At 49.3% G+C, this 13335-nt stretch overlaps 1 protein-coding gene across 1 annotated transcript in view; it reads left to right on the forward strand.

Moving 5' to 3' along the window:
- The first annotated feature begins 326 nt into the window (after nucleotides 1-326).
- The window catches only part of ZHX1 (zinc fingers and homeoboxes 1), a 44119-nt gene continuing 31110 nt past the window's right edge, over nucleotides 327-13335 (forward strand). The window contains 1 exon segment of the mRNA XM_038744503.1: nucleotides 327-398. The gene's annotated coding sequence lies outside the window, so the exon portion shown is untranslated.

A 13335-nucleotide genomic window follows, 5' to 3' on the forward strand; every position in this document is an offset into this window, starting at 1 on the left:
TGCCAACTTGGACTTCCCAACCGCTTAGTCCAGTGCTCTGCACACAGTAAGCGCTCAATAAATACGATTGATTGATTGATTAGATGAATGAATGAATGAAAGTCCCAGGCCCCGCCCACTTCCGGGAGGCGTGTCGCGCGCTGGGCCCCGCCCAGTTGATGAGGGGCCGTGATGCGCATCGGCGCATGCGCGCGAGTACGCGCATGCGCGCGAGCTGCTCGCGGCCGCCCGCCTTCGGGTGTTCTCAGGCTTGTGGGCGGGGCCGGGGGGAGCGTTTCCGGGTTCAAGGTTCAGAGGTCACAGGTGACGCCCGGGCCAGGGCCGCTGGGCTGCCCAGCCAAGATGGCGGCGGCGGTGGTGGAGGAGGAGCAGGACTGAGGACAGGGCGCCCCCTCCAGGTACGGGCGGGAATGGCAGAGGACAGGGACCAGCAGGAGCAAGGCCCTACTGAGACCTCACCTCCTCCAGGAGGCCTTCCCAGACTCAGCCCCCCGCCTTACCTCCTTCCCCTCCCCACAGCACCTGTATATATGTATAGATGTTTATTTATTTATTACTCCATTTTATTTGTATATTTATTCTATTAATATGTTTGGTTTTGTTCTCCGTCTCCCCCTTTTAGACTGTGAGCCCACTGTTGGAGGGACCGTCTCTATCTGTTGCCAACTTGGACTTCCCAAGCGCTTAGTACATCATCATCATCATCATCAGTCGTATTTATTGAGGGCTTACTATGTGCAGAGCACTGTACTAAGCGCTTGGGAAGTACAAATTGGCAACACATAGAGTCAGTCCCTACCCAACACTCACAGTCTAAAAGGGGGAGACAGAGAACAAAACCAAACATACTAACAAAATAAAATAAATAGAATAGATATGTACAAATAAAATAAATAAATAAATAGTACAGTGCTCTGCACACGGTAAGCGCTCAGTAAATACGATCGAATGAATGAATGAGCGGGAGCCCCGGGGAGGGGGACACCCAGGGGGGCTCAGGACACCAAGGAGGGGGAGGAGGAGGGTGGAGGAGGGGACACCCAGAGGGGCTCAGGACATTGGGGGGTGAGGAGGAGGATGGAGAGGGGGACACCCAGGGGGGCTCAGGACATTGGGGGGTGAAGAGGAGGAGGAGGAAGGAAAGGGGGACACCCAGAGGGGCTCAGGACACCAAGGAGGGGGAGGAGGAGGAAGGAGAGGGGGACACCCATAGGGGCTCAGGATATTGGGGGGTGAGGAGGAGGAGAAAGAGGGGGACACCCAGGGGGGCTCAGGCCATTGGGGGGTGAGGAGGAGGAGGAAGGAGAGGGGGACAACCAGAGGGGCTCAGGACATTGTGGGGGGAGGAGGAGGAAGGAGAGGGGGACGCCCAGAAGGGCTCAGGACATTGTGGGGTGAGGAGGAGGAAGGGGAGGGGGACACCCAGGGGGGCTCAGGACATTGGTGGGTGAAGAGGAGGAGGAGGAAGGAAAGTGGGACACCCAGAGGGGCTCAGGACACCAAGGAGGGGGAGGAGGAGGAAGAGGGGGACCCCCAGAGGGGCTCAGGCCATTGGGGGGTAAGGAGAAAGGGGGACACTCAGGGGGGCTCGGGACATTGGGAGGTGAGGAGGAGGAGGTAGGAGAAAGGGGGACACCCAGAGGGGTTCAGGCCATTGGGGGGGTAAGGAGGAGGAGGATGGAGAGGGGGACACCAAAGGGGGCTCAGGACATTGGTGGGTGAAGAGGAGGAGGAAGGAGAGGGGGACACCCAGGGGGGCTCAGGACATTGGTGGGTGAAGAGGAGGAGGAGGAAGGACATTGGGGGGTGAGGAGGAAGGAGAAAGGGGGGACACTCAGGAGGGCTCAGGACATTGGGAGGTGAGGTAGGAGAGGGGGACACCAAGGGGGGCACAGGACATTGGGAGGTGAGGAGGTAGGAGAAAGGGGGACACCCAGAGGGGTTCAGTACTTTGGGGGGTGATGAGGAAGGAGAAAGAAGGGGGCACCCAGAGGGGCTCGGGCCATTGCGGGGGTAAGGAGGAGGAGGAAGGAGAGGGGGACACCAAGGGGGGCTCAGGACATTGGTGGGTGAAGAGGAGGAGGAAGGAGAGGGGGACACCCAGAGGGGCTCAGGATATTAGGGGGTGAGGAGGAGGAAGGAGAAAGGAGAGGGGGACACCCAGGGGGGCTCAGGACATTGGTGGGTGAAGAGGAGGAGGAGGGAGGAAAGTGGGACACCCAGAGGGGCTCAGGACACCAAGGAGGGGGGAGGAGGAGGAAGGAGAGGGGGACACCCAGAGGGGTTCAGGACATTGGGGGGTGAGGAGGAGGAGAAAGGAGAAAGAGGGGGATACCCAGGGGGCTCAGGACATTGAGGGGTGAGGAGGAGGAGGAAGAGGAGGACGGAGAAAGAGGGGGACCCCCAGAGGGGCTCAGGGGGGTGAGAAGGAGGTGGAAGGAGGGAGGAGAGTGGGACACCCAGAGGGGCTCAGGACACCAAGGACGGGGAGGAGGAGGGAGGGGGGACACCCAGAGGGGCTCAGGCCATTAGGGGGTGAGGAGGAGGAGGAAGAGGAGGAAGAAGAAAGAGGGGGACCCCCAGAGGGGTTCAGGGGGGTGAGAAGGAGGTGGAAGGAGAAAGAGGGGGACACCCAGAAGGGCTCAGGTCACTGGGGGGTGAGGAGGAAGGAGAAAGAGGGGGACACCTACAGGGGCTTAGGACACCAAGGGTGGGGGGAGGAGCAGGAGGGGGGTCATCAGGAGGGGCCCGGGATGACAGGGAGGAATAACGGTCCTTGGCACATAGTAAGCCCTTAACAAATGCCATCGTTATTATTAAGGGGAGGGGGACACCAAGAGGGACTCAGGACACTGCTGGTGGTGGTGGTGGTGGTGGAGGAGGCGGGGGCTCCCAGGACAGGGAGGAAGAAGGAGAGGGGGCTGCCAAGAGGGGCTCAGGACATCAAGGAGGGGGGGCGAGGAGAGGGTCACCAGGTGGGGCCTGGGATGACAGGGAGGAAGATGGAGAGGGGGACACCCAGAGGGGCTCAGGCCACCGGGGAGTGAGGAGGAAGGAGGAAGGGCTTATGACACCAAGGAGGGGCCTGGGATAACAGGGAGGAAGAACGGTGCTTGGCATATAGGAGGAGGAGGGGGCCACCAGGAAGGGCCCGGGATGACGGGGAGGAGGAAGGAGAGGAGGACACCAAGAGGGTCTCAGGACACCAGGGTGGGGGAGCAGGAGGAGAAGGAGGGGGCCACCAAGAGGGGCTCAGGTCACTGGGGATGGGAAGGAGAAAGGAGAGGGGACCACCAAGAGGGACTCAGGACACCGGGGTGGGAGTGGGGGGCGCAGGGGGAGGAGGAGAGGGGGCTGCCAAGAGGGACTCGAGGAGGGGGTCACCAGGAGCGGCCTGGTGTGACAAGGAGGAAGGAGGAGAGGGAGCTGCCAAAAGGGGCTCAGGACACCAGGGAAGGGGAGGAGGGGGCCACTAGGAGAGGACCACCAGGATGGCCCGGGATGACAGAGAGGAGGAGGAGGGAGAGGGGGACACCAAGAGGGGCTCAGGATACCGGGGGGCTGGGAGGGAGGGGTCTGGGGTTCCAAGGAGAAGGTGGGAGGGGAGGTCACGGGGAGGAGGAGGAGGAGGAGAAGAAGGTAGGACTCAAGCTACTGCCCTGGGATAGTGGAAAGTGGGGGCGAGGGAAGGGGTCAGGCCTCCCACCCGGCCCCCAATATTCCTGGAAGGATCAATCAGTGGTGTTTATTGACAGCTTACCGGGTGCAGGCCTCTGTCCTAAACGCTTGGGAGAGGACATGGTCCCTGCCAACGCAGGAGCTTGCAGTCTAGAGGACTCACCGTGACTAGAGAAGCAGCGTGGCTCAGTGGAAAGAACACTGGCTTTGGAGTCAGGTCATGGGTTCAAATCCCAGCCCCGCCACTTGTCAGCTGTGGGACTTTGGGCAAGTCACTTCACTTCTCTGGGCCTCAGTTCCCTCATCTGTGAAATGAGGGTGAAGACTGTGAGCCCCCCGTGGGACAACCTGATCACCTTGTAACCTCCCCAGCGCTTAGAGCAGTGCTTTGCATATAGTAAGCGCTTAATAAATGCCATTATTATTATTATTAATAAACACCACTGATTGAAGTCCCTTACTTGCATATAGTAAGCGCTTAATAAATGCCATTATTATTATTATTATTAGAGCACTATACTGAGCAGTTGGGACCGTCCACTATAACAGAATTGGTGGACGCGTTCCCTGCCCCCTACACTTTTACAGTCTAGAGGGCTTAGTGTGTGCAGAGCACTGTACTAAACGTCTGCTGGGTGACCTTGGGCAAGTCACTTAACTTCTCGGAGCCTCAGTGACCTCTTGTGTAAAATGGGGATGATGACTGTAAGCCCCACGCAGGACAACCTGATCACCTTGTATCCCCCCAGCGCTTAGAACAGTGCCTTGCACATAGTAAGCGCTTAACAGATGCCATCATTATTATTACTGGGAGAGGAAAACCGAGTTGGCAGACACTTTCCCTGCCCACGAGGTACCAATCTATGGCCTTTTAGACTGTGAGCCCACTGTTGGGTAGGGACTGTCTCTATGTGTTGCCAATTTGTACTTCCCAAGCGCTTAGTACAGTGCTATGCACATAGTAAGCGCTCAATAAATACGATTGATGATGATGATGATGATGATGATGATGATGATGGCCCTTACTGTGGGCAGAGCACTGGGCTAAGCGTTTGGGAGAGTACAACAGAGTTGGCAAGCGTGTTCCCTGTCCACAAGAAACTGTTTTAGACTGTGAGCCCACTGTTGGGTAGGGACTGTCTCTATTATGTTGCCAATTTGTACTTCCCAAGCGCTTAGTACAGTGCTCTGCACATAGTAAGCGCTCAATAAATATGACTGATGATGATGATGATGGGCTAGAGTAATTCTTATGTGCAGAGCACTGTGCTAAAGGCTGGGGAGAGGCCAGTATGAGTGGGCAGACACGTTCCCCGCCCCCGAGGCGCTTCCCGTCGAGAGGACCGGCAGGAGCGAAGAGACCCCGACCGCTCCGAGGAAGTCGGGGTAGCCCTGGAAGGGGACCAAATCTCTGAGGTGCCTCCAAAGCACCTACTATTCATTCATTCATTCAATCGTATTTATTGAGCGCTTACTGTGTGCAGAGCACTGTACTAAGCGCTTGGGAAGTCCAAGTTGGCAACATCTAGAGACGGTCCCTACCCAACAGTGGACTCAGTCTAGAGCACCGCCATAACGGCTGAAGTAATAATGATGGTATTTGTTAAGCACTTACTATGTGCAAAGCACTGTTCTAAGCACTGGGGAGGTTACAAGGGGAGTCAGCATGGCTTAGTAGACAGAGCCCGGGAGTCAGAAGGTCATGGGTTCTAATCCCGGCCCCGCCACTTGTCTGCTGTGTGACCCTGGGCAAAGTCACTTGACTTTCTTGGGCCTCGGTTCCCTTATCTGGAAAATGGGGCTGGAGATGTGGGTGCGGGTTCTAATTCCGGCTCCGCCACTTACCTGCCCTGTGACCTTAGGCAAGTCACTTCGCTTCTCTGGGCCTCGGTTTCCTCATCTGTAAAATGGGGATTGAGGCCGTGAGCCCCGTGTGGGACAGGGACCGTGTCCAGCCTGATTAACTGGTATCTCCCCCAGTGCTTAGAACAGTGCTGGGCACGTAGTGAGCGCTTAACTGGCACCGTAGTTGTTATTATTATTTCAAGACAAATAGATCGGGCACCGCCCCGGCCCCTTTTGGGACTCCCAGGGGTAGTAGGAGGGAGAACAATTATTAAATTCTCATTTTCAGATGAATCAACCGCGGGAAAACCGGGGGACTCGGGGATGGTGATGGAAATTTTGCAGGTGACTGGTGAAGGGATGAGAATGCGTTCAGACCACCAGAGTCAGGTAGGGGAAAAATGTCGGAGAAAGAGGAGTTGAGCAAGTAACCTCAGAAACCGTGGGTGGTTTTTTTTCCTCTACCTAAAATCATCGATTGCTATTAATGGCTATCTTCCCCTCTGGACTATAAGTCCATTATCCGTAACGTTTCTGCTAATTCTGTTCTACTGTACTCTCCCAAGCACTTCGAACAGTGCTCTGCACATAGTAAGCGCTCACTAAATACAGTTGATGGATTGATTGATTCATTCAGTCAGTCACATTCATCATCATCATCATCATCAATCGTATTTAGTGAGCGCTTACTGTGTGCAGAGCACTGTACTAAGTCCATTATCCGTAACGTTTCTGCTAATTCTGTTGTACGGTACTCTCCCAAGCACTTCGAACAGTGCTCTGCACATAGTAAGCGCTCACTAAATACAGTTGATTCATTCATTCATTCATTGTCACATTTATCATCATCATCATCATCATCATCATCAATCGTACTTATTGAGCGCTTACTGTGTGCAGAGCACTGTACTAAGCACTTGGGATGTCCAAGTTGGCAACATATAGAGACAGTCCCTACCCAACGGCGGGCTCACAGTCTAAAAGGGGGAGACAGAGAACAAAACCAAACATACTAACAAAATAAAATAAATAGAATAGACGTGTACAAGTAAAATAAATACATAACTAAAATTTATTGAGCGCTTACTGTGTGCAGAGCATTGTACTAAATGCTTGGAAAGTACAATTCAGCAACAGAGACCAACGACGGGCTCACAGTCTAGAAGGGGGGGGACAGGCAACAAAACAAGTAAACAGGCATCAATATGAGTAAGTAGAATTGTAGATATATACATCATTAATAAATCATTATCATCATTAATAAATAGAATAATCACCATTAATATCATTATCATGATTATTAATATCATATAATAATATCATTATAATATCATATAATGATTGTTATCATCATTAATAAATAGAATAATAAATCCGTACATATATACACAAGTGCTGTGGGGCGGGGGATAAGAGAAGAGGGAGGGAGTCGGGGTGATGGGGAGGGGAGGAGGAGCAGAGGAAAAAGGAGGGCTCAGTCTGGGAAGGCCTCCTGGAGGAGGTGAGCTTTCAGAGGGGCTTTAGAAGCGGGGAAGTGGGATTGTTTGGCGGATGTGAGGAGGGAGGGCATTCACAATCACAGCCCTATTCTGTCCAAATCTGTTTGGAGTTAAATGTCTCTCCTAGGGTTCTGCAGAAACTCAGTTTGGTTGGTGGGAGCAACCGACCAATTCTTTTGAAACTATTATTCTTATGAAAATAATCCTTATGAATGAAAAATCCATATAAATTCATTATAAATGGATACATTCATTATAGATGCATTATAAATGCATATGCATTATAGATAATTCATAAAGTAATTCTTATTATTACAATATTTTGAATAAGAGGTGATAGGATACCCAGAGCTTCATATTAGCTCATAAAACTACAGTTCCATCATTCTAGATGCCTTATACATTCATATTCATTGTAGATAATTCATAAAGTAATTAATTCTTATTATTACAATATTTTGAATAAGAGGTGATAGGATACCCAGAGCTTCATTTCAGCTCATAAAACCACAGTTCCATCATTATAGATGCCTTATACATTCATATGCATTATAGATAATTCATAAAGTTATTAATTCTTCTTATTACAATATTTTGAATGAGGTGATAGGATACCCAAAGCTTCATTTTAGCTCATAAAACTACAGTTCCATCATTATAGATGCCTTATACATTCATATGCATTATAGATAATTCATAAAGTAATTAATTCTTATTATTACAATATTTTGAATAAGAGGTGATAGGATACCCAGAGCTTCATTTTAGCTCATAAAACTACAGTTCCATCATTATAGATGCCTTATACATTCATATGCATTGTAGATAATTCATAAAGTAATTAATTCTTCTTATTACAATATTTTGAATAAGAGGTGATAGGATACCCAGAGCTTCATTTCAGCTCATAAAACTACAGTTCCATCATTCTAGATGCCTTATACATTCATATGCATTATAGATAATTCATAAAGTAATTAATTCTTCTTATTACAATATTTTGAATAAGAGGTGATAGGATACCCAGAGCTTCATTTCAGCTCATAACACTACAGTTCCATCATTATAGATGCCTTATACATTCATATGCATTATAGATAATTCATAAAGTAATTAATTCTTCTTATTACAATATTTTGAATGAGGTGATAGGATACCCAGAGCTTCATTTCAGCTCATAAAACTACAGTTCCATCATTATAGATGCCTTATACATTCATATGCATTATAGATAATTCATAAAGTAATTAATTCTTCTTATTACAATATTTTGAATGAGGTGATAGGATACCCAGAGCTTCATTTCAGCTCATAAAACTACAGTTCCATCATTATAGATGCCTTATACATTCATATGCATTGTAGATAATTCATAAAGTAATTAATTCTTCTTATTACAGTCTTTTGAATAAGAGGTGATAGGATACCCAGAGCTTCATTTCAGCTCATAAAACTACAGTTCCAACATTTTTAATCTCGAAAAGGTATTTGCCGTCCCTGGAAATAGCACGCCCAGTCCTTTTCCTGAAAGTAAAAACAGTACCATTTCACTTTGGCTGCGCTTTACCGATCAATCAGTGCCATTTATTGAGCACTTGCTACGTGTCAAGCATCTGGGAGAGGACATATAAAATCTCCCCAAGTGCTTTCAGTATCAGTTAAAATGAAAAAGGAAAGCAGAGAATGAAAATGAGGTGCTAGCACTGATGCTAATTGTGATTCATTAACCAACCTGACATTTCAAAAGCTTTCAGGTCCCCGGGTGTAAGTTGCTATGTACTTTCAAGTGGTGTTCTAATTGATTTACACAGCTACGGTGTTTTAAAGCTAGGCTTTTGAAATAAACTAAAGTTTCCGTTTTTTCAAGCGGCTAAATAGCATTGGGTGTTCGTTCATTCTGTTGAGCGCTTACTGTGTGCAGTGCACTGTACTAAGCACTTGGGAAGTACAAGTCGGCAACATATAGAGACGGTCCCTACCCAACAACGGGCTCACAGTCTAGAAGGGGGAGACAGACAACAAAACAAAACCTGTAGGCAGGTGTCAGTACCATCAAAATAAATAGAATTATAGATATATACACATCATTAATAAAATAGAGTCATAAATATGTACAAGTAAAATAAACAGAGTAATAAATCTGTACAAATATATATACAAGTGCTGTGGGGAGGGGAAGGAGGTAGGGTGGGGGGGATGAGGAGGAGGAGAGGAAAAAGGGGGCTCAGTCTGGGAAGGCCTCTTGGAGGAGGTGAGCTCTCAGTAGGGCTTTGAAGGGAGGAAGAGAGCTAGCTAGGCAGATGGGCAGAGGGAGGGCATTCCAGGCCAGGGGAAGGACATGGGCTGGGGGTCAACGGCGGGACAGGAGAGAACGAGGCACGGTGAGGAGGTTAGCGGCAGAGGAGCGGAGGGTGCGGGCTGGGATGGAGAAGGAGAGAAGGGAGGTGAGGTAGGAGGGGACGAGGTGATGGACAGCCAGACTGAGCCCCCTCTCCATCCCCCCCGCCTTACCTCCTTCCCCTCCTCACAGCACCTGTATATATGTTTGTACATATTTATTACTCTATTTTACATGTACATATTTACTATTCTATTTATTTTATTTTGTTAATATGTTTTGTTTTGCTGTCTGTCTCCCCCTTCTAGACTGTGAGCCCGCTGTTGGGTAGGGACCATCTCTATATGTTGCCAATTTGTACTTCCCAAGCGCTTAGTACAGTGCTCTGCACACAGTAAGCGATCAATAAATACGATTGAATGAATTGAATGAGGATGACACCGAGGTTGCGGGCTTCTGAGACGGGAAGGGTGGTAGTGCCATCTACAGTGATGGGAAAGTCAGGGAGAGGGCAGGGTTTGGGAGGGAAGATAAGGAGTTCAGACATATTGAGTTTTAGATGGCGGGCAGACATCCAGATGGAGATGTCCTGAAGGTAGGAGGAGATACAAGCGTGGAGGGAGGGGGAGAGAGCAGGGGCAGAGATGTAGATTTGGGTGTCATCAGCATAGAGATGATAGTTGAAGCCGTGGGAGCGAATGAGGTCACCAAGGGAGTGAGCGTAGATCGAGAACAGAAGGGGACCAAGCACTGAACCTTGCGAACCCGTACAGTAAAGGGATGGGAAGGGGAGGAGGAGCCCGCAAAAGAGACTGAGAATGAACGACCGGAGAGATAAGAGGAGAACGAGGAGAGGACGGAGTCTGTGAAGCCAAGGTTGGATAGCGTGTTGAGGAGAAGGGGGTGGGCCACAGTGTCGAAGGCAGCTGAGAGGTCGAGGAGGATTAGGATAGAGTAGGAGCCATTGGATCTGGCAAGAAGGCGGTCATTGGTGATCTTTGAGAGGGCGGTTTGGGCGGCGTGAAGGATGGAGGCCAGATTGGAGGGGATCCAGGAGAGAGTTGGCGTTCGAGGCAATGGGTGCAGACGCCTCGTTCTAGGAGTTTGGAAAGGAAGGGTAGGAGGGAGATAGGGTGATAACTAGAAGGGGAGGTGGGGTCAAGAGAGGGTTTTTTTAGGATGGGAGAGATGTGGGCATGTTTGAAGGCAGAGGGGAAGGAACCAGTGGAGAGTGAGCGGTTGAAGATGGAAGTTAAGGAGGGGAGGAGGGAAGGGGCGAGAGATTTCTTAAGATGAGAGGGAATGGGGTCCGAAGCACAGGTGGCCAGAGTAGCACTTGAGAGGAGGGAGGAGAGCTCATCCGAAGGTACTTCTGGGTAGGATGGGAGAGTAGCAGAGAGGGTTGGAGAGCTGGGCGGGGGGCGAGGGGTTGGAGAAGGCGGAGGGGTGACTTTGGAGAGCTCAGACCTGTTGGAATTAATATTACTAATGAAGTAGGAAGCCAGATTGTTGGGGGGGAGGGATGGAGGAGGGGAAGGAACAGGGGGCCTGAGAAGGGAGTTAAATGTACGGAAGAGCTGACGGGGATGATGGGCACGGGTGTCAATAAGGGAGGAGAAATAGTTTTGCCTGGCAGAGGAGAGAGCGGAGTTAAGGCAGGAAAGGATAAACTTGATCTGGAGTCTAGCGTTAAATCCCCTCTCCAAAGATTAGGGATGAGGTGGCACAATTTCCCGACATCTGACATTTGTTTAAGTTTCCAAAGTCATAATGGAACCGTGATTAGGAGGCCGCGTTTCGATCTTCTAAGGGCATTTTCATTTAAGGAAATCTGCCAATCGAATTCGTTTGTAGATCTCACTCTACGTAGAGTTTGCACTACCCTTTACTGTAAAAATAGGTGGAGAGGGAAAACGCTTCACCGTTAGAATTCATCACAGCATTGGGTTGGATCATTTAACGATTTTCTTGTCTTGGGATGATCGTGTACTAGTGAACTTAGGATAAGGATGTGATTATAAACATTTTTATCAATGCAGTTTTCACAACCACATTCTTATCCTAAATTTGTTGTGGCATGTACTACAGAGAAACATTTTTGATCATTTTGTTCTGCATTGCTGCGGTCCTGGGCTCCTTGCCTGAGAAAGGATAAGGCGCCCAAACCCTCTTCCATCTTCGTTGGTCTTCTCTTTGGTAATTATATTTGGCATTAAGTTATGGAGAGTTGAGTGTTTAAGTATGGTGGATTTTGAGACTAGGAGATTTGTTTCAAATGGGGCCATTCATTCAATCGTATTTATTGAGTGCTTACTGTGTGCAGAGCACTGTACTAAGGGCTTGGGAGAGGACAAGAGAACCGACCCACTCCCCACCCACAGCAAGCTTACAATCTAGAGGGGGAAACAGGCATAGACTGCATTATATTGAATAATAGGTGGATGAATAGTTTCATTTGCTTAGTCTTAAACGAACATCCAGACTTCACTCTGCCACCCGGATCATTTTTCTGCAAATTTGCACGAGCGAAATCTCCCCACTTTTCCCCCAAATCTCCAAGCATCACCTCAAGCAGAAACTCCTGCCCCTCGGCTGTGAACCGTTTGCGAGAAAGGGGCGACGTCCGACCTGATTATCTTCCGTCTTTCCCAGTCAATCAGGGGTATTTACTGAGCGCCCGCTGTGTGCAGGACGCTGTATCGAGCCCGTGAGAGAGTACATTCCTACAGAGTTGGTAGACACAGTTCCTGCCCACAGGGAACATGTGGTCTACATGGGGAAGACGGATTATTAAATAGATGAGGGATAGGGGAATTAATAGAGGATAAGAGTAATTATGTAAGTATTGGAGGAGCTGGGGTGAATATCAAGGTCCTTAAGAGAAGCAGCGTGGCTCAGTGGAAAGAGCCCGGGCTTTGGAGTCAGAGGTCATGGGTTCAAATCCCGGCTCCGCCAGTTGTCAGCTGTGTGACTTTGGGCAAGTCAGTTAACTTCTCTGGGCCCCAGGTACCTCATCTGTAAAATAGGGATTAAGACTGTGAGCCCCCCGTGGGACAACCTGATCACCTTGTCACCTCCCCAGCGCTTAGTGCATTGCACATAGTAAGCGCTTAATAAATGCCATCATTATTGTTGTTATTATTATTAAGGGGTTCACCACCAAGTGGTTAAGCTGACGCAGAGGGGAGGGTGGTTAATAAAGGGAAATGAAGGGCTTAGTCCGGGAAGGCCTCTTGGAGGAGGATTTTTAAGATGGGGAGCGGGAGGGAGAGTTCTAGGACTGAGGGAGGGGTCATTGGTGGGGTAGATGAGATAATAACAATAATTGTGGTATTTTTTAAGCACTTACTGGGAGTAATTTATTTATATTAATGTCTAGCTCCCCTGCTAGACCATAAACTCGTTGTGGTCTGCTTGTCTTGGGATGATCGTGTACTAGTGAAATTAGGATAAGGATATGATTATAAACATTTTTATCAATGCAGTTTTCACAACCACATTCTTATCCCAAGTTTGTTGTGGCATGTATTACGGAGAAACATTTTTGATCATTTTGTTCTGCGTTGTTGTGTCTGTTTATTGTTAAATGGTACTCTCCTAAGCGCGTAGTACAGGGCCGTGTCACAGTAAGCGCTCGATAAATATCATTGAATAAGTGAATGAATGTTCCAGGCTCTGCTGTAAGCGCTGGGGTGAATACAAGCCAGTCGGGTTGGACACGGTCCCTGTCCCACCCAGGGGTCACCATTTGAATCCCCGTTGTCCAGATGAGGAAACTGAGGCCCAGAGACGTGAAGCGACTTATCCAAGGTCACACAGCAGGCACGTGGTGGAGTTGAGATCTAGATACAGACAGTAGTTTGGTGTTAAAGGAGTGGAGGGAGAGGGTTGGGTCTTGGTTAGGGCTCGGCCGCTTGTCAGCTGTGTGACCTCGGGCAAGTCACTTCTCTGGGCCTCGGTTCCCCCATCTGTAAA

The sequence above is a fragment of the Tachyglossus aculeatus genome, chromosome 4 (assembly GCF_015852505.1).
Source record: "Tachyglossus aculeatus isolate mTacAcu1 chromosome 4, mTacAcu1.pri, whole genome shotgun sequence".
Classification (NCBI taxonomy): Eukaryota; Metazoa; Chordata; class Mammalia; order Monotremata; family Tachyglossidae; genus Tachyglossus; species Tachyglossus aculeatus.